At 25.8% G+C, this 22970-nt stretch overlaps 1 protein-coding gene across 1 annotated transcript in view; it reads left to right on the top strand.

The window, feature by feature from the left end:
* Positions 1-2294: 2294 nt before the first annotated feature.
* LOC109596741 (BAI1-associated protein 3) overlaps positions 2295-22970 on the top strand; it is an 85265-nt gene continuing 64589 nt past the window's right edge. Inside the window, exons 1-2 of the mRNA XM_020012321.2 lie at positions 2295-2477; positions 8818-8854. The gene's annotated coding sequence lies outside the window, so the exon portion shown is untranslated. The remainder of the gene's footprint in view (positions 2478-8817; positions 8855-22970) is intronic.

The following is a 22970-nucleotide window of genomic DNA, read 5'->3' as shown; positions in this document are numbered from 1 at the left end:
TTTTACCCTTTCTGTAGTAAAACGGTAACATATGTTGAAAATGCTGCTTATCGCTCGCCATATTTAAAAGGGCACCAACCAAAAACTACTGCGTAGAATTAATTGGAATTTTTCAGACACAAGCCTTGCTATATGAGCTCTCAATTCATATAAAAATTATACGGCTTAAGTATGAAGTTGGGGGCAAAAAAATACAATTAAATCCTCTTCACGACTTCTTTTTTAAATAGCTCGAAAATAAAAATTGGCGAATAAAAATAAAATTTATTGAATTTTTTAAATACAGATCGACATTTGTATTTATGAATACTTACATTTACGTAAATTTAATATTTGTCTAGATATTTAATGCACTTTATTACTTAATTATTTTATATCAATTCAATAATAGAATTTTTTTTATTATTTTATGTTGTTGAACCTGTTGTTTAAAATCATATAAAAATTTGTCTATGACATTATTTTTAGATGATATATTTATGTTTTAATTAACTAGTACTATTTGATTATCTGTGATTTATTTTCTTAACTAAAAAGTCACTTTGATTAAAATTATATACAGGATAGCACACGAAGTAATAAATTTAAATATGGATGGAGACTTTTATATACATACACGTTTTATGTATATCTAGGGCATTAAGGCACATTTAATATTAAACAATTTTATATTATTTCAATAATCAAAATTACCATTTTCCTGATATTACCTAATTAACAATTTTTAAATTCTGTTATTATTATTTTTTGATATAAACTAATTTATTGTACTGTAATATTGGAAAATTATAGTTAAATACATTTAAATTCTGCACAAATTATGAAAATTAAACAATAAACATATAATTAAGTCGACTATTATTATTTCATCAATTTATATAAATTCCAATTAATTAAATTATATTACAAATAACCTAAATAATGTTACAGTATTAAATCGATTTTTTAGTACTCTGTGTTAAAATGTCGTTGCAAATAAAAATGATAATTTGCGTTTCTGTACAACCGATTTCTAATTTATTTCAAATAAAATTCCGACGTAATCATAACTTAAATCATTTGACTGTTTACGACAAATATAGGATTAGTTAAAAAAGTACAAGAAAAAAAAAACTTTAAAGAAACTCATATAAAAATTATACGGCTTAAGTGTGAAGTTGGTTGCAAAAAAATACAATTAAATCCTCTGTGGGGAAAAAACAAAATTACTTTCCGAACAACCCAATAGCTATAAATATTTATATGAATACAAATTACTTAAAATAAAGGCAAATAAGTAAATATTATAAACAATATTCAATATATTAATATTTAGAAGGTGTCATATAATTTTAAATAAATGGTGGATGCGTTATAAACCATTAACTTAAAATAATAATAACATAATAATATTATATATACACTGAATAGAAAATAGTATTTTTCTTAATTTAAGCCACCTTAATAATTTTAAACTTTCTCAAAACTAAATCTAATAAATTCGATATTTGTAATACCAAATAATCAGATTACAACAATTAATTTAAAATAATTTTTTTGGTAATTTTTACTTAATTTTGCTTAAATAAGATAACATATACTACAATTTTAATACCTTCTAAACCTTGAAAACTAAAGTTTATTAACAAAAACAATGAATACAGATAAAATAACACAGATTATGAGAAAGAAACCACATTTTTTATAAAATAATACAACTTAGACTATTAATAAGAAATGTAATGAAAGAAAATTTTATTAATTATTCAATTAATAACTAAAATAAAAATATATTTTGTAAAGTTCGGTAGACAAATACTTCTGAATTAATATGTTTAAATTGTGGCGAATGCGACACTTTCAAAATTAAGTCATTGAACACTCATCTAGACTAGATTATAAAGTGTTTAATATTATTAAGATACTTATTAAATAAATATGTTATAAACATATCTTATTTACAATTTGAAAGACAGATACCTAATTTTCATCAATTATTTATCAGGGTTTTAAGAAAATTAGCCAAGATTTAGTTGAAGCCAGAAACCATGATCTGCAGATCCGGACGGTTCAACGATAACGATCCGGATCTACGAATCCAACAAATGAATGGACTGATGGTGGCGCGAGAAAAACGCGAGGCGCCGCCGAAGACGGACCGAGGATTGTGCGTAAACAATGTCGGATATCGTAAAGGGGGACCCACGGGGGCCCTTCCGAAGCGCCAATCAATGATGTAAGGGGGTAGGGTGCGCGCGCGCACCTCACCTGCTCTCAGGACACTATCCCCCAACGAGCGGCGGGACCCATTCTAATCGCGTCCTGGTGCCGGATCGGTCGTCACAGTATCATGTGAACAGTCGAGTCTCACACCAGCTCTCGTCCTTCTCCGTTCGTCACGCAGTCCCGTTCGCTCCGCTCGGTGGCCAGGAACCCAGTTACTCTATGCTCCCGTTCCGCACTCTACGGCTCTGCTCTTAATGCGGCACGGTGCAAAGGTAAGCGAGCGTTGATGTTGTCATTTTAAAAGCGGTTAACAAGTGGCCGTCGCACTTTTGCATCCGAACTAGTCGATTTGTTTGTTGATGGTGCGCCAACAAACGAAAATAAAAACAACAAGTGGTTTTAAATTAATATTCGTCGTTCCATTTTACATTTATATTTATGATTGTATTTAGTCGTTTAATATTTTTATTTACAATTTAAATGTAAATTATTAAATTTACATACCAATAATAAATCCGCGAGCGCAAAACAACGGAATGAATCTCACATAAATGTTCAATTTAAATAGTTAAAATGTTTTACATTTTTTAATCGGATTTAAATAATAAAATAAATTATTTTTAAACTCGTTTTAAGCTTTTAAATATGGACGATTGTTTGTATACATGAAAATGTGTATGTACATATTCATTTTACACATTAAATACACATGTATTATAAAATTATGTTATTATTTAATGAAATTTTCACATCTAAAGTGAAAATTTATTTAAAATTGTATACTTTATGCGCATGTGTTATTTAATTATTAAAATATATTATGATTTAATAACAATAGTAAAAACATTCGATTCATTTTTGTATGTATATAATCATTAGGTAATGTCTCGAGAATTGTATACATGAATATATATATATATATATATATATATATATATATATATATATATATATATAATGGAAAATTATATATTATTTTGTGTCTTATCTAACAAATTATAATAAATATATTTATATAATAAAAGCTATAAACGTTCGATTCATGTTCATATTTATGTTTTTATTTAATCCTTTAATATTTTTATTTAAAATTTAAATGTAATTTATTAAATTTACATACCAATAATAAATCTGAGAGTATAACAGTGAAACTAAATCTGACATAGTGTTGAATTTAAATAGTTAATATGTTTTACAATTTTTTAAAGGAACTTAAATAATAAAATGAATTATGTTTTATATTCGTTTTAAGCCTTTAAATACAGACTTCATTCATTTTATGTATATCTAAACATTTTATGCACATATATTATTTAATTAAAAAGTTTATATTATTTAATGAAAATAGAACAAACATTTGATTCATTTTTTATCTAAAAAATTAATTTATTTAAAATCAAATGCAAGGAAGTTCATGATTTTCTTTATAGTTAATATCTCGAGCACTGTTTACATAAAAATTTCTATTGATATACATTTTATGTACAGGTATTATTTAATTATTTCATATTAATTCAATTATCAAAAATTTTATTTTACTTTATGTCCAATCTGACTAATTCTAAGTGACGATTTGTTTAAAATTGTACACAAAATCCATGACTTTAATTTTAGGTAATATCAAGAAAATAGAAAAATAAATGAAATGAAATTTATTCATATTCTTTATACATGTATCGTTGTTTGTAAACGTTAAAGTATATACTTAAATATTTAATAGATTTGTATTTTTCTACTATTTTATATGAATTTAATTATTGAAAATTATACTATATATTATTATTGACTAATTGTGCTAAATATATTTAAATAATAACATTCGATTTATTTTCTTATCTGAAGAGTAAATTTGTGAAAAATTACACACAATTTTAGGTAATAATAAAAGAATAGAAATGAAATTTAGTGCATTGTTTTAAATATGGATCGATGTTTGTATATATGAAAATTTACATATATGTACATTTAGGGTATATCTAAATATTTAGTGCGCTTATTTTATTTAATTATTTTATGTTAATTCAATAATCAAAAATGAAATATTATTTGTCGTTTAATCTCATTAATTGTTTAAAAATATGGTATATAAAATTTGATCCTGAACTTATGCATCGATGTTTGTATATATGACAATATCTAGATATTCAATGCAATTGTATTATTTAATTATTTCATATTAACTCGATAATCGAAAATTATACATTATTTTCTATCGTTGAATTAATTCTATGTTAAATATATTTACATAATAAAATTAATATAAACATTGGACGTTATTTTATCCATGAATCCAAATTGTTTAAAATTATTTAAAAATTAGTTCACGACTTCCTTTTTAGATAGTTCGAAAATGACAATCGACGAATAAAAATAAAATTTATTGAATTCTTTAAATATAGATCGATATTTGTATTTATGAATACTTGTCTAGATATTTAATGCACTTGTATTACTTAATTATTTTATAATAATTCAGTAATCAATATTTTATGTTCTTGAACCTAATGAATCGATTTATGGTATGTTCTTAAGTAAAAAGCCAATTTGTTTAAAATCATATAAAAGTTGGTCTATGACATTATTTTTAGATAATATGTTTTATGTTTTAATTAACTTAATTAACTTGTACTATTTGATTATCTGTGATTTATTTTCATTTCACTTTGATTAAAATTATATACAGGATAGCACATGAAGTAATAAATTGAAATATGGATGGGGACTTTTATATACATACACGTTTTATGTATCTCTAGGGCATTAAGGCACATTTAATATTAAACAATTTTATATTAATTCAATAATCAAAATTACCATTTTCCTGATATTACCTAATTAACGATTTTTAAATAGCTTCTTTTTAAATTCTGTTATTATTATTTTTTGATATAAACTAATTTATTGTATTGTAATATTGGAAAATTATAGTTAAATACATTTAAATTGTATTGCAATTGCAGAAATTATGAAAATGAAACAACATATAATTAAGCAGACTATTATTATTTCATCAATTTATCTAAATTCCAATTAATTAAATTATATTACAAATAACCTAAATAATGTTACAGTATTAAATCGATTTTTCAGTACGCTGTATTAAAATGTCGTTGCAAATAAAAATGATAATTTGCATTTCTGTACAAACGATTTCTAATTTATTTTAAATAAAATTCCGACGTAATCATAACTTAAATTATTCGACTGTTTACGACAAATATAGCATTAGTTAAAGAAGTACAAGAAAAAAAACTTTAAAGAAACTCAATTAAAACGTGGAGAAATATCTGAGTTCATAAATTCTCTTTCATGTTAGAATGAAGTTTGTATAACGCGTATGAATTTCAAATGAGTTATTCAAAATCCATACTTTTTGTAGATATAGGATAATATTCATGTACACATGCAAATTAATTTTTAAATCCTGTCAAACTTTTTGTTTAAGTAGTAACTTTTCTTCGTTTAAATTTTATACAAATCATAATATATAACATTCACATTTTTTCTGTGCTTTTGTAAACATACAGTTTTAAAAACAACCAACTATGTACTTTTATGTTATAATAAATCTGATTAACCAGAAGGTAACAGATGTAACCGCATGTTAATCAAACCAACCTGTAACTTTATGTTGAATGGCATGTGTAAAGAATATTAATTACGATTAATTAACTATTTATTTTATCTAAATTTTGAGTCAAATTTAGGGAGTAATTTTAATTATAATAAAACTGGATTATTTCAAATATTATTTTATTTATTTTAATCTGGTTAATTGAACTGAAAAATTAAAATAATTTTAAAAACATACTTATTGTCACATTTAATAATTTATTCACGAAATAAAATTTAAATTATCATATTTATTGAGATTTTATCTGTTCATTTTTTTTAAATTATATATTGTATTTTATAATCTCTTTTTTGACATTGTTTAAATTATAATTTTTAGAGTAACAACTATTAAAACTACATATAGAATATTATTACTACAAATTATATAGTAAACAATTGTATTTAACCAGTTTCAGACTGTCAATGAACAACGTCCATTGAATGAATTGAAATTATGGTGGATGCGAGTACCGTTACCATGCACTAAACTACATTTATTAATATTAGTATTAAATTGGAATTCCATTATGCCACGAAATTGGTTTCTTAATCAAAGTACGTCAATCGTATCAATGTTAAGTAATTGAATGGGTTTTAATGTCCATTTGTGGCTTCCCGCGGTCTGATAAGACAAATACATTGTTCTGTTGTCCACAGAGTAATGAAACATCAATAACTTTAATAATCATTTTATATCTTATTTGAAACGTTTAATAAAATATTTATAAGAACGTCTGGGTTTTAGGAATTAATATGTGGAAATAATTGAATAATGAAAAACCGTACATGTTACTTGTTGATCCATCACATTAGATGATTAATAGCAAATATGTCAAATAATATGTAGGCTTGCTACAATGTTATTCCCTTGACTGAAATCACAATGTCAAGTGCGTTAGTTGATAAAAAACTGATTATGAAGTATACTTTGTATACAAAGCTTTTGATTATTGACAATGGCTGTCAACGGAGCGTTTAAAATATGGGGTGGATATTTATAGACACTTAACTCCTGATTAAACCACATAAGTTTAATAAGATTGATCAAAAAATCTATATTTACCAAATTTGAGAGTGTCTTAATTATGTTTTATAATTAATTAGAACCTATTATTATAATTGAATTATTTACATTTTCAATCAATGGAAAAAATTAAATAAATATTATTGAATATTTAAGAGTGCTCATTGTTTTTATGAAGGTTATGTAGTTTTAATATTCAGAGAGTTGATATTTTTAATATGTGACAAGCTCATTTTCATTTCCTCTAATGAGAGACTAGCTCTTTTCATTATATATAAATCAATATGCTTTGGAGGTCCATGATCAATCATTATTGAAGCATCCATTCTAGAAGGGTCACATTTCTATTTATAAAGTTTACTCATCCGAATTTCTAGCTGATATAAACATAAGGGTGAGTAAATTAGTTTACTAAAATCAATAATTATATCTTAGGAATATTTTATATTAATAAATATACATAAATTCAGGTTGTATTATATGAATATAATAATATTTTTATCATCTATTCTCGTTTTTATTTGTAATTTTGATTGATTTAATTTTATTAAGTTGATATAATATAAAAAATTGTAATTCAATTCCCATTTTTAATGTTGTTCTCATGTCACTTAAATAAATTAAAATTAATATAAGACTTTCGTCATTATTGCCTAAGGGTGGCTTATAAAGACAGAAATTAATTTTAAATAAACAAGCTTGAAAATGCTTGTATATACATGGTATAAAGTGGAAAATAAACCTAGAGATTCAAATGGAGATGAAAAATTATTTTTAATAATAATAAATCATTATTAGTAAATATGAATGGAAAACAGTATAATATGTATATGTAGTAAATTAATTAAAATTTTTTAAAAATCCCTGAATTGCTAGACGTAGTAGCCATTAGATTACTCAAAGTAATTAAGATCTTCCTCCGACGAAACGACGCTTCGTAAACATTTGTAAGTAACTTCCCTTTGTTTTTTATTATTTTTGTGAAACTGGCTGAAATTTCTTGTGACATAACTACAGGTACTAATACAAAAAATACCAACAATTAATTGTAATTAATTCGTACTAATTTTGATAAGCAGCTCATTAGGTGATGTTTAGGCTTTTGTGTGTGTGATTTTGACCTAGTGTTCCCATTTTAAATATAGATTTCGTTCGTAAGTCTTTAGTATCCAGCAGACCTTATCACACGCAGGTATCTTATTATATACTAAATACCTTTTAATAATAAACCACAAGAACTTATAGATATATAATATAACTTTATATTGTATTATACTTATAATATTAAAGGTTTATTTGTATATATCTTTAAAAAAAATTCATTTCTTCATAAAATGAAGCTGTACTTTTTGCGTCATTCTCACATATTGATTCAAAATGTTAACTGAATCTTGAATACGTCATCATGTTTACTTATGGTATTTATGACTCCAAAATAAATAATTGATTTTAGAATATCCCACAAAACTATTGAAAGTAAATTATTTACTTTGACGTTCTGTATGTCCATAATTATCAATTTTTGTATTCAGGTAAGTTAAGGCAAATGGATCTATTATAACCCTGTGGTAGAATTCTTAAAAGTGCTATCGAAGACACCTTATAGAATTTGTCAAAGTAGGTTAATTAAGTTGACTTTTTATAAATTGAAAGAAAATACCACATAGTTTAAATGTCAAATCTATTAACACACCCGAACAACAAAACATCTCTGGGGAAAAAATAAAAAAGTTGACCTTAATATTCCAAAAGTTTACAATTAAATTATAATTTTTTTTTCTATTTAGCTTAAATAAATTATAAATAAATAAAAAGCATTAAATTTTACAGTAAAGAATTTGTATATTAATCAAATTGTTACGTTAATGTTTTACATAATTGGCGAATACATAAACTACCCACTCACTTTACAACCTACCTTACAGCAATATGTTTTAGTGAAATGAAAAGTAACGTCAAATTTTCTTTTCCAGTGTGTGTGAAAAAGCAAAGTGCCACCGACAATTTGAGGTAAGCGAACGGTCCAGCTGTAGCGAAAATTACTAGCGTCCCGAGAAGAATCCAATTTCGCTATATATTTTATTCATTTTATTGTGTCAAACCGTGAATTGAACAGGTGTCGGAATGTAATAGATTAGACAATAAACACGGCATACTCGGCAGAACAAACAAGACACAGGAATCAGTTGTATCGAGTCTACTGTCTGATAAACGTAATTCAATACATATTGATTAAAACGGCAATCAATTATGGGTGTGTTATCTATTATATGAACAAATATATCATTGTTGTGTGCACAACATATGCATTTATTTGCACTCTTGTTAAATCTGTTTAATTGGGGGAAAGTAATTGCATGTTTTAAAGTTCTACCAAACGTGATGCATGTAATAAAATCTGAAACGACGACTATTGATATAAATATTTATTGGCTACGGTTTTATTGCTCATATGATCAACAATTGTAACAATTTTGTTAATTAATTGCCTCATACCAAAATGGATAGAGATTAACAATGCTTTGCACAAGCAAAATTTACTTTGATTTGAATTATTTATTTATTTTTTTTATCTTTTTGTATGTAATATTTATATATAAAACTAATATATACACGATCCATTTTACCTTTTACTTGAAGCAAATGTGTAACTTTGGATTGGGAAAAGCACCCGCAAACTATAATGCTTCCGTCACCATGTCTAAAGGTAGGAATTTGGTGTTTAAAATGGTATCGTTGCCCTACGGGCCATCTCACAAATTAAGTTAAGTTTCTATATTTATGTCCAGCTTAATTCAGAAAAATATATTAACATTTTAGAGAATAAGAATATAGTAGTTTTTATAAGTCAATTAATCTTTATAACAATGCATATTAACTAAGACTAAAATATTTAACATTTTAAAAAGTTGCTATAATACCACTACTGTATGTATACAATTTTCATTTCTATCAATATTTATCAATAAAAACATCTAAAAATTAAACATTTGGCACTCGAAATTAAGAAAAATTTTTGAAAATCATGATAATTATTTAATTGTGAGATGTTTTAGAATTTTGTCAAATGTAAAATTAATAACGAAATCCGAAACGTAAATATTTATTACATTTTATTGCTTCTATAATCAACAACTACAACAATTTTGTTAATGAATTACTTTACACCACAGTCAATAGAGATTAACATTGTTTTGTACATGTAAAATACCCTTTGATTTTTGTCTCTAATTTATACGAACCAAAGCCGATAAAATCATTTCAAAAAGTTTAATAGCCTGTAATAAAAAAATATTTTAATCCGACATTTGATTTTGTGTTCAAAATAAACAAACACGTAATGATGCAAATCGTTTCGTTCGGGTATATTATTCGCCACGTAGTTTTATAAATGTTGAACATTCTGCCCATTTAAACTTTTATTTAGGTCAGCCTGGTTGCAGATAAGCCCAGTAAGTCTTAATTTCAAAACGAGATGAAAAATAAACCGTTTGGAAATACCCGCTCTATTTTATAATGCATTTAGAATTACGTAGGGAAATAATTTACGAAAACATCCCCGCTAAAACTGTTTCATCCAGGTATTAAAAAAGGACAAGCATTCTTATTAAGTAGAGAATTATGTAAAATATTAACTACATTTTTAATAAAACACGTTCAAGTTTTCTTATTTTATTTTCTAGTCTAGTTTTATTAAAAGAATAATTAATTTGTACACAAAATACATATCGATTGGTCATAGTTATTGTTATAATTTAGCATACACAAAAACATGATCAAACCACGTTACTAATCAATATCTTTGTTAATAATTGTGTGTTTACAAATTAGGTTGCGAACTTATGAAGCCTCGAGAGGGAATTGTTGGTTAATGTATTTATGCTAAACTCAGTCGGTAGAACAATTGCTTTTAATGTACTCCAGGAGTTGCGGTCACAATCAAATATCATTGAATAGATCATTGCTTGTTCGTTTAATTAATGTCTGGTTGAACTGTAAAGGATTCTTGACAATAGACACCTTTGCAAATTCACTGCTAAATTCTAACCAAAATATCAATTATATTTTCAATAAATGGTTGAATAAATACAATTCTATAATTACAAAAAAATAACATTAACCTAATCAATGCCAGAAATTATGCTTAATGAAAAACAAACATGTATTTGACGCAATTTGAAATTCCTAGGCATTACACAGAATACATATCACACATACCACTGAATGTTACCATTTAGAAATTTCTGGGTTTCAGTTATTTCACTCTAATTTCTAAAATTTCATAATTTAATTAGAACCTGCATTAGACTCTTTATATACAAACATAATTTCTGAAGCTGAATGCACCATTAGTGCTGTAATTTATTTTTTAATTTGCACATTAAAATTGTGAAAAAACATTTCTCACAAATATTTTTTTAAATGGGATTCAACGTTAACATAATAAATGCATCAAATTATTTACTACTACTACTAAAAATAAGAAAAATTTGCTGTTCAACTAGTGGGTTTTAAAAATTATTATTATCAAATTTCTAAAATATTTTCATTAATATCCAGCACTAAATCCTTTAAATATAAACAAAATTCATGAAACTGTGTGCAGGATTTAAATTCTAATGTCATAACTTTAATTAAAGGGCGAAAAATAATATTTTTATTTAAGTATTTCCTTTAAATCGCAAACAACAATCATAACAAATGCACGGCATTATTTACCACTCCTAAAACAAACAAAAATTTGCGGCACACTCAATTTTGGGTGGGTTTCAGAAATTCCATTAAAATTTCTAAAATATTCTCTTTAATTAGATCCTGCATTAGTTTCTTTAAACAGAAACAACATTCCTGAAGTTGAATGCACCATAAATGCTGTAATTTGATGATGTAGGATAAAAAATAATATTTTTATTTAAATATATTCTTAATTAGATGAAACAGTAATATAATTAATCTATATATTTCTACCAAAAAGAATAAAGATTTTAACGAGCATTCAATCAGGTAGTGAGCTACCACAATATTCTTCAAATTTTTAAAATATTTAATTAAATTTAATTAATTTTAGTCGTATACAAGATTAATATAATTAATTCGCGAACAATAAAATTAATTAAAACTATATAAAATAACATTTTCACTTTTAATTTCACTTTAATTTTTTGAATCGGATTCAACATTAATAGAAAAATCCACGAAATTGTATACTATTTCTAAAAATAAACAAGAATTTGCCGCGTAATCATCAACTGGATGGGTTTCATTCAAACTTTTAAAATATTCTTTTTCATTAGATCCTGCATTAGATCCTCTAAATAGGAATAAAAGTCTTTGAAACTGAATGCACGATAAATTAGATTAAGGGTGAGAAATAACGTTTTCATTTCAGTATGTTTTATTCGGATGTAACGTTAATATAACAAATGCATGAATATATTTACTATTACTAAAAAGTAACAAGAATTTGCAGTACAGTCAATTAGTGAGTGAGAATTCCATTTAAATTTCTAAAACATTCTCTTTAAGTGGATCCTGAATTAGGTCCCCTGAATAACGTAATTTGATAACGCATTATTTGATTTAGTCATTCAAGTTAAGAAAAAACATTAATACTCAAGTACTTTTTTTAAGCAGGATAAAACATTAACATACAACTAGTGCTCGAAATTAATTACTGCCGCCACTAAACACAAACATGAATTTACCGCATAGTACATTAGTGGGTGAATTTCAGAAATGCCACTCAAATTTCTAAAATATTCTCTTTAATTAGAACTTGCAGCAAGCTCTTTAAATAGAAACAACAAAATTTGTGATGCTGACTGCACCATAAATGCTATAATTTTATAATACATCCTTTAATTTACATAATAACGGTGAGGCATAACGTTTTCATTTAATTTTGCACTACATTAAATAAAAACCATTTACTGCTGAGACAACTGGTAGGTGGCTTATAGAAATTTCGTTAAAATTTCTATTTTTTTAATAATAACTAAATCCCTGGAACTGAAACACAAGTCCGTCAATTAATACTTTAATTTTCACCTTGGCAGTGAAAAATAACTTTATTAAAGTCCCTATCAAATAATTAAACAGATTAATAATTAATTAGATCAAACATAATTGACGTTTTTGCTACAAAATCTTATAAAATAAAGATTAACGCGATATTTCATATTATCAAACTTAACAGTTAATAATGGTGAAACTATGAAAGAACTAATTGATCCAATATTTTACCGTTGAAGTGTAAAAAGTAATTGCATATACACGGCGGAGTGGAATTAGTGGCGGATAGTTATGATCGAAACGTGACTTGGTTAAACTTAAAACTTGTATGCCACTTGTGCATGTAGTTGAGTGTTTAGAACAGCCGTAAAACCGATTCGCGTTGATGATGCTATAGTTAATGAGCACATTTTATGCTACGTAATTGCTTAACTAACATCATTTTACGGGTAAATAAATATAAATTAAAAAAATTATTTGCAAGTATAGTGAATTACGAAAATAAACGAAACAGACGGGTTTGTCTTGTATTAATTATTTTAGGATATCAATTAGTGTTTGATAAAGCAATTTTCAGATATAATTTATGTTCTGGATGGGTATTTGTGAGTTTCCCCAATCAATTTACCGATTATAGATATTATAGTAATTAAATTGGGTAATTTCTGACCCAGAAAACGTTTAATTATTATTTACAGGCATAGTTACTATCTATATAACGCAGGGAAATTTTATAATATAATGTGTTTTTAAAATAGACAGTCAAATTAGACACGTCCAATAATAAAGAATAATCCCGAGTGTCTATTCTATGGAAATTTGGGTGAGTTTCAGAAATTGCACTAAACTCTAAAATTTTCTTTTTAATTACATCCTGCACTAAATCCTTTAAATGAAAACAAAATTCCTGAAGTCGAATGCACCAATTTATACATTACGGGTCGGAAACAATAAACCCATTAGTATGTTCAGCATTTCCAATTTTCTAAAATATTCTCTTTCATTAGATTTTTTAAACTATACAAGAAATAATGTTTTTACTAAGTATTTTTTTAATGAGATATTACATTAATATAATTTATCAACGAAATTATTTATTATCAATAAAAAGATGCAATAGAAATAAAATTTCTGAGCCTAATGTTATATTATTTAATTTACATATTAAAGAGGAGAAATAACATTTTCCCTAAAAACAAATTTTAAATTTACTGCGATATTTTTACATATGCTTATATTTGTGTAAACTGTTTTCTGTTTTTGATAAATAATTATTTAAATGTTAGAACCTTTTTATTTATCTTCACTTTTCACATACCTGAAACACCCTAAATATATGTAATGAAAGTATCTAAATCTTTGTTCTATAACAATAATATAATAAATTTTAATTTATAACGAAAAATTTATTTATTATTTAAATTTTAAATTAAAATTAATATTTATATATTAAAATTTATGTAATATAAAATATATACCAGAACATAAATTTAATATACATTCTGAAACCTAAACGTCAATTACACTGTTACAATATTTAATGTTTCAACCCAAAATTGATAAATAAAATTTAGTAACAAAAATAAAAGACAATCAAATTGGAATTGGAAAATATAATATTTATAAATTTTGTTAGTGCCGCCCTCATAATAAAAAACGGAATTGAAAATAATTGGAAACCGTAATTCAGTGTATTCATCAATTTTGTTATTAATGTAATCAAACCTGACCTAACCGAACATAATGTGACTAAAACATTATGACATGATACGAAAATTATTTAATAAATTGATATGAATAAAGTAAGTTGAGATGTCTGAGTTTAAGGAAACCAAAAATAAAATAATTTCAACAAGAACATCTATTAGAAAGTGTATTTGCCCTCGTGTTACACACTGCCTGCAGGTTACAAGTTTCAGTGGCAGAAATCTCGCAATATCGATTGATTTTATCTTCTGGCCAAATATTGAAAACGTTTTCAGATAATCTCGTAGTAAAATGTTTGAGGAAATATATCATATCGTTTTATCATCATGACATATATCGCGACGTTTCGTAAACATATCGATTTATGTATATGAATACGTAAATTACATACGTAACGAGGTAGACAGAGAAATAGCACAAAACATAAAATTAAATATTTTATAATATATTTCATTAAAGGATATAATTCAAACTTTGTCCCGTCAGTATAAAATATATTTAATTACAACCCTTAAGAATTTATATTATTTCATTGAATACCTCACACTCAGTGGAAAGAAACTTCAGGGAAGAGAGAAACAATAATTAACATGAAACATCAAGGTCTAAATATTGTTGTTATTATTGAAAAATTGAGATACTCCCCAACAATGAATTACAATGTTATCAACGACACACTCAATTAGAAATGCAATAAGGAAACGGCCGAATAAAAGAAAAAGAACTCCTTTTAAAGACATACAGATTGGCAGAATCAGGAAATAAAATCCTTTCTTGTCTTCTAGGCAAATAAAAAATGAATAATTGAGACAGTGTGTCTAGTAGAGCAATCAGTCGTCGACTGAATGAACAAAACTTGTTATTACGATGTATTTCACAAAAGAAACCTTTGGTTTCAAAAAAGAATATTCGAATAGCACCAAAGTTTGCCCAAAAATATATTAAATTACCCTTCAGAATTTTGGCGAAAAGTACTTTGGAGTGATGACTACAAAAACTTTGAAACAGGGCTATGGAAACGTTATTGTTGAGTATTCCTTTTCTTGGCATGAGGTAGGACCAAAATTATTGGTGAAAAGGAACGTGTCATGTATGAGAGATTTAATGGAATCATTTGCCAATGATAATTTATTTTAGTTTTTATTGACCAGCGCAAACTCCGTATCAGAATCTAATTGAAAACGTATGAAACGATATGATGTCTCCATTAAAACATCAAAAACATCATATTTATATAAATTAAGGTTATTAATTGCAGTATATGTATTACAATAGTGCAAATATAAAACATAAAGTATTTTAAATGCATTTAATTACAGGGGTGCATTTCCTAATTAACAATAAACAGTAATGTGTGCCATTTCTCTGGCCACCAGAGTATACTAAATTGGGTTGACAAGCCCAGAAACTCATGGCTTTGACATTCACGTCGGTTTTATATTTCGAAGTGCATTTGCAAATTTCTATTCAAAACTAAAACGTCAAAACTTAAAATAATACCAAAATTATTCGATTAATTTTGAATATTTGTTGAAAAGTCATTCGCATAAATTCACATCGAAACGTTGGACGTGTCGGTCGGCGTGAAGTTGGTCTTTTCCCGTTAATTTCGAAATCGAATCGTGCACTTTTGTTTTTCCATTGTGAAAATGCGACGAACCGCGCAGTTTAGTTAGTGCAGCATGTCACACAATCAAAATCCAATCCCGTTGATTCGGTGCAGCTGCGACACAGTTTAATAATACATGACAATGATAAACTCAATCATTTGACCCTATAGGTATAAAAAGCCAATCTCTGGAACGGTTTTTGTTTACCGACTTGTGACATCGGACTGCAGATAAATTATGTATTGTGCATGAACTTTTGATTACACCATTCGATTACAATATTGTGCATGACTGCTGTCTAGCAACACCCAATTCGGTACATAATAAATAACATTTCTACTATAAATTTTGTGGGCATTTTTCTGTTTGTGCATTAATTAAATAAATGTGAAATTATGGTCGAAATTGATGGATTTGGCATTTCGCCAATAATAAGATTATTAAATTAATAAATATGTAACATTAACATAAATATGAAACAGAAATTCAATTAAAATTTTACATATAGAATTTAACATTTAATTAAAATAATTTGTTTAAATAATAATTGTTTAATTTAATTATATTATACGCGGTTACATTAGGATAACTATTATTGAGAAAAAAAAAACAGTATAAAGAACAAATGACAGTTAGACATTTTAAGTAATTCTAAATAAATTCGTTTGAACTACATCATTATCTCTGGAATTTCTTCAAAGAGCTCAATTCGGTGGAATTTTGCATATGTTAGAATGCCTTCTGAATAAAACTAAATATACTGTCATAGTCACTTCTTTACATTAACTTAAATAACAATGTTTAAATATTTTTTTTCTTTTGTCATAATAATAATATAAAGTTTTACACAATTAAACTAAATATTAAGCATTACATATGATGCTAAAATGATTATTAAGATTTTATCAATTATACAAAAATAAGGCTCATTTTCTTGTGTGTACTGATTATGATTTGATCGGTTAATATTTAACTTAAAAATATGGAAAATAAAATGAATTAATAAAATTAAATACAAAAAATATCCTCTATAAACTTCTAATGAATAAGTTGGATGAATCATTTTGTATGAATATAATATATTAATGTAAATTAACAACTTTAAACATTAAATGGTATTTGAATGATGAAACTATTTATTTACTGTATGACTACTAAGGATACTTTGATATAAGTTAACTACAATTCTGATAGTTGTGTAAAAATACACAATAAAATATATTTTTTACACAACTATACTCTATTCACTGAATTAACTATTGACTTTTGTTTAGATTTTATAAATAGTTCTAAATAAATAAATTTTAACTATATCTTTAGGTAAGTCTGGAATTCTTTATATTAACACAAAATCATTCATTTTAATAAAAAAATTTCTGTTATGACTCCTTAATTTTAAACAATTTAAAATATTTTAAATTTTCTTCGCAAAAATACATTATATTTATTGTCTGTTTTAACCTTTAAAATGATTCATATTAATTATAAATATTTGAATAATATTAGTTAATTATTTTTTCAATAAATGGTTTTGATATTATATTGGTCCTAGCAAATATACAGTATTAATATAAATATGAAATAGAATTTCAAATTAAGTTTAAAATCTCGTTGGAATATAAAATAAAATTTACATATTCCATTAACATTAATTTAAAGAGATTTATTTAAATTTTATTATATAAAATATACATTATAAATATTGTTACACTGAGGCAAAGAAGAAAAAAAAAACAGACAGAATAAAGAAAATAACTATTGATTTTCGTTTAGACTTTGAAATAATACTAAATAACTTCATTTGAACTACAACATTAGATCTGCTATTTCTTTAAAAGACTCAATTCAGCTGAATTTCGATCAGAATGTCACCAAAACCCTTAAACACTGCAGTAATCAAATGAAAAACTTTTAATTATCATTAAATAAAAACGACATATTATTAGAATAATTATTTTCTACGATATTTTATCAACGTAAACCAAAAAAATGTTTGATGAAAATATTGAAGTTAAGTTCACGTTTTCAATAAAACAACTAAAACTAACATTAAAAACGTGATCAAGAAAATATTATATCGGTCCGGGCAAAGCTTTACTTTGAACATGAGAAAGGTATATGATTATATATCCCAGTCAAGTTTATCGACAGTTTCAATCAACTAAAAGCACGTTTTCTATATCTGATGTAATCAACCCTGTCACAAACTATACCATAATTCAGGTAGATTAAATTTGTAACAAACTTTCTATGGTGTCATGAACGAAACACGAAATTTTATATTTGCATTTGATACTGTAATAATAGTTTGGTTAAGCATGCAACCTAGAATTATGCCCGCCGTCCGGTTTAAACAAATATTAATAAATTGAAACATTATCAGCATTCCCGACTTTGTTTACTGTTAGTCGCAATGCATTAACGGTCATTTTCCATTGTGCACGATTCAACCTGACCGCTAATTAATATTTATTTAGTTTTCTATTTATGTTTAATTGTTAACCGTGTTTATGTACTTTCTGATAGACTATGAAAATAATATTTTATGTTATGATAAAATTGTAATTGCCTGACTGAGGAAAATTTTTTTTCAAGTGTTGTATGTTCTGGACTGGTTTATAAATAGACCTCAAAAGGTAACGAAGAAATTAATTGCCTTTCCAAAATTAATTAAACTTCCACCGATTCCGAATTATTTGAGTACCTTGGAATATTTATTTTTATTCATGAACATAACATTTTTAAATTAACGAAACGTTTATAATTTATTTAATTTATATTGTGGGCCCTATGGTTAAACTTGAAGTTAATAGTTTGATCCAGCAAGCAGTCTAGAATTATGTTGCACGGTTTAAACATTAATAAATTGAAACATAAATATTTTAGATTTTGTATAGTGTTAGCCGCATTATATTAACATAACAAGTATTTTCTATTATGCGGAAATTTAACTTGCTCCATAACTTATATTCATATAATTTTCTGTATCTATGTAATTGTTACCAATATTTATCTATTTTTTATCGATTGAACGATGTTTTAGAAATACTCTCCCTTATATATATAAATTTCAATTTTCAAAACTTTAAATTTTTAGTCTTTATTTGTTTAAATTATAAACATCCCAACAGACCAAATTCAAATAATATAATATTAAAAAAGTTTCCATATTTTTATTCAAACTAGTTTTACGTATATAATATGATATAATTTGCAAAATTAACTAAACATAACATAAATACATATTTAATCATCACTTTTGCCATGTATGTAATTTTTTTCGATTATAAATAATTTAGTTTTACATTTTTAATTGTTGTTTTATTCAATTACATTTCAAGTCCCTGCAGACCTAACTCGGGTAAAAATGAAAATTATATGATGGAAAGAAAAATAAACGAGTATTTGAATTTACTGCTACATTTTTATATGTTTAATACATTAAATTTTTATTTATTTTCTGCATTTGCTCTACCAAGACTTGAAAACCTTGATAATGTAAAACTTGGGTTGTTGGAATTATATGTTGCTGAAACAAAGAACTCAAATGGAAAAATGGTCAATATTTGTAATTTGAAACATTTACACATGATTGACAGTAAATAAAAATAAATATTTAATAATATATTAAAGACAAGAAAATTTCTATATTTTATTTCTCTTTTGCATTTTTTCATTTATGTTATATTTTACTGTTTTGATAAGGATTTGGACACATATAAGTAATATCAATATTAATTATCTTGATATATATAAAATACCTTAAAAATTTATTATCTCAGCGAAATTAATAAAGTATCTGAATCTCCGGAAATAAATATTCCATCATTTATAGCCACCATTACCATGTGAATATTTCTTGTCAACAATAAATATTTTCAATTTTCCAAGTTTTAAATTTTTAACGTTGATTTATTAAAATTATATAATGATTAGTTTATAAACTAACGAAGGTTCTTGGCTTATATAATTGAAATAATTAAGAAACCTGAAATAGATAGGTGGTATATAAACTATTGAAGAACTACTGAACTATATCTGTCCTTGTAAATTTGATCATCCTAAATTATTTAATATTAAAATTATAAGATTATTATTATTATTTTGTCAAAATATCTCAAGTTGCTCATTAACCGAAGCACATAAAATTTAAAATCAAAGTCAAGAAACTGATCAATAGATGATTGTTGTGTGTTTTGGAAAAACCGAGGATCAAAAGCAGAAATCCTTGGCATTCGGGTCCCATTCAGTTTTAATTTATAAATGGAATACCCCTGCGAGGTCTGCCGATAAGACCTTATCTAAAATAGATGGGGACACGCAAAGGCCGGTCTTGAAAATCCCACAGCTGCCGATTTAAATATCTTGCGGTGGAAACACAGTCCGCACTCGAAAGAAGGAATTTTGCTTACGGGAAATCGCTTGTTGGTGTTTACGGGAAGTCAGTATTCCGGCATATTCTTTTGTACGTGTATATTTATCTCTGTTAAGGATTTTCCACATCTCTTTCGATTTCGCTCAGGTTGATTGTAACCACTTCAATGCAGATAAGCATTTTTGCCTTTCGTCTTTATGGTTGTTGCCACCAGTTTTGTGCCGAGCCTAAATATGGGATGGGGATTTAGTTGTTTGATACACGAATATAAATTGCGTATGATCCATGTTATGAACGCTTTCTATCACCGAGTTATGTAGAAAAAACGATTTTATACAAAAGGATTATTGTGTCAAAGGTTTTCAGTTCGAATGCAAAAGCTTCCCTAATTGTCAAACCTATCCCCAGAGATCCTTATCTAGAAAGGACTCGACTTCACTTTAATATTTTTAAAGCTTTTTCCTATAATAAGGTTCCAACTAGGTACCTACAAATATCCTCTCTTGTTATACGACGAGTATTTCTATGCGTCTTTTATAAAAATTCTGAATATTATGGCCTCTAAATATATTACGGAAACTGTCGTCTACACGTTTTATCCCGTAAACTCATAAAGTGTAAATTAAGTATCCTGGGTGCGACTTCGTATTTGCCGAAGGATGGTCCAACGTGCATTCGAGGCTTATTTTTAAAGACCATTGTAGGCCTGCGAATTGAAATACCTAGCCGAGAATGCCAATAAAACACTTTGTTCTGAAATAAACGTATTGAGCGGTTGAACAGTTATTCGTTCAAGCGATATAATTAAGTGGCTAATTTATTTAGCCTTATTCCAATTCATGTTTAACAATCTAATGAATATTATTGGCACATAGGGATACAAATACATAAATTAAAAAGTAGGTACACGTATGTTATATTAACAATATAATTTTGTGTAGTTGGCTTTATAATTTTCTGAAATCGATATGATTAATAAGTTTAATTTTACCCGTCTATTACGAAACAACAAATGGTATCTTCTCTCCTCAATTATTCATCATATGTAAAGAAAATCAATGAATACTTATTCAAGTCTGTAATCATCAGTCTTATGGTTTAGTAATTATGAATTAATATTAAAATGTTCTTTTCATATTGACATTTTAGAGTAAGCTTAAATCTGAAGTTTATTAACGTAAATATGATTTCAAACATAAGCTGTTCGATAAAGTAATATCGTCGACAAATTGGAAGTTATATAGAGCTCAATTCAGTCCCCTTTATATTAAATTTGATCAAGGAATTTTAGAGTTGAAAGCTGAAATTTAATATTAAAAACCTTTAAAAATTTATACGTAATATTAATTATTATTGGTTGATTATATTAATTTATAAATTGAATTGAAACACATCATTTATCATTACACTAATTTTCAGTAAAAAAAATTATATATTTTTAGGGGATTATTTATATCATATATCACGTTTGTATTCATCATATTATTCACCTATTTCATGGAAAATTTGTATTTTTCACTTTAAAAATTGCATGCAATTTCTGATGATTGTTATATTATATATTCGTCACTTCAGGCATTTAATATTTTAATAATTATTGCATACATAATTTACTCACCTCGCGGATGCAGCTTTAAGTAAAATAAATAAACCAAATGAAATTAAATTAATGATTTTCTTGTTCAGCGCATCGGAATTACATTAAAAACAATAAAATCAATATATCGATTGATAAAATAATATAAATTGTTTATATTTTATATTTTTATTTTACACACAAAAAATAATTTAATATTTTTAGGTTCAATTTGATTTAAGAAATTGGAAAAAAACAATGTTGTGTACTACTCTCAACTGTAATTTTATTTCTTATTCCAATTTGAAAAAGACTAAGTGGGACAAAGTACAAAAATTCACAGGAAATACTTCTGACTTAATAATAATATTTACATGTTACAGCGCTAAAGCGAATAGTTTTATAAAATGTATAATAATTGTTTTTTTTTTGTACAAAATTGGAATTTTATTTACGAAACTTGGATAAGCGGTAAAGAGAATAACTTTACTAATAATTTAACTTCCTTTTTCTTATACGAATTTTGAATTTTATTTAGTAATTTAACTAATTATTCCAATTTCTTGTGGTACGGAGTTCAAAAATTCGTAGTTCGTCTGACTTAACTACAATTGTAAGTTACACTTCACTTTACTAAATGTTTCTGTTTATTTAATGCAACAATATTTTCATATATGAATTTTTTTTAATAAAGTAAATTAACTGATTGTTCTAATTTCTAGAACTATTTGTGGTACGGAGTACAATAACTCGCAGGAAATACTTCCGACTTAACAACAATAGCAACTTTGAAACATTTACACATGATTGGCAGTAAATAAAAATAATTAATAATACATACATTAA

This window comes from Aethina tumida, chromosome 2, assembly GCF_024364675.1.
Source record: "Aethina tumida isolate Nest 87 chromosome 2, icAetTumi1.1, whole genome shotgun sequence".
Lineage (NCBI taxonomy): Eukaryota > Metazoa > Arthropoda > Insecta > Coleoptera > Nitidulidae > Aethina > Aethina tumida.
Note: the sequence above shows the minus strand (reverse complement) of the source record. Positions and strands in the feature narration are given on the sequence as shown.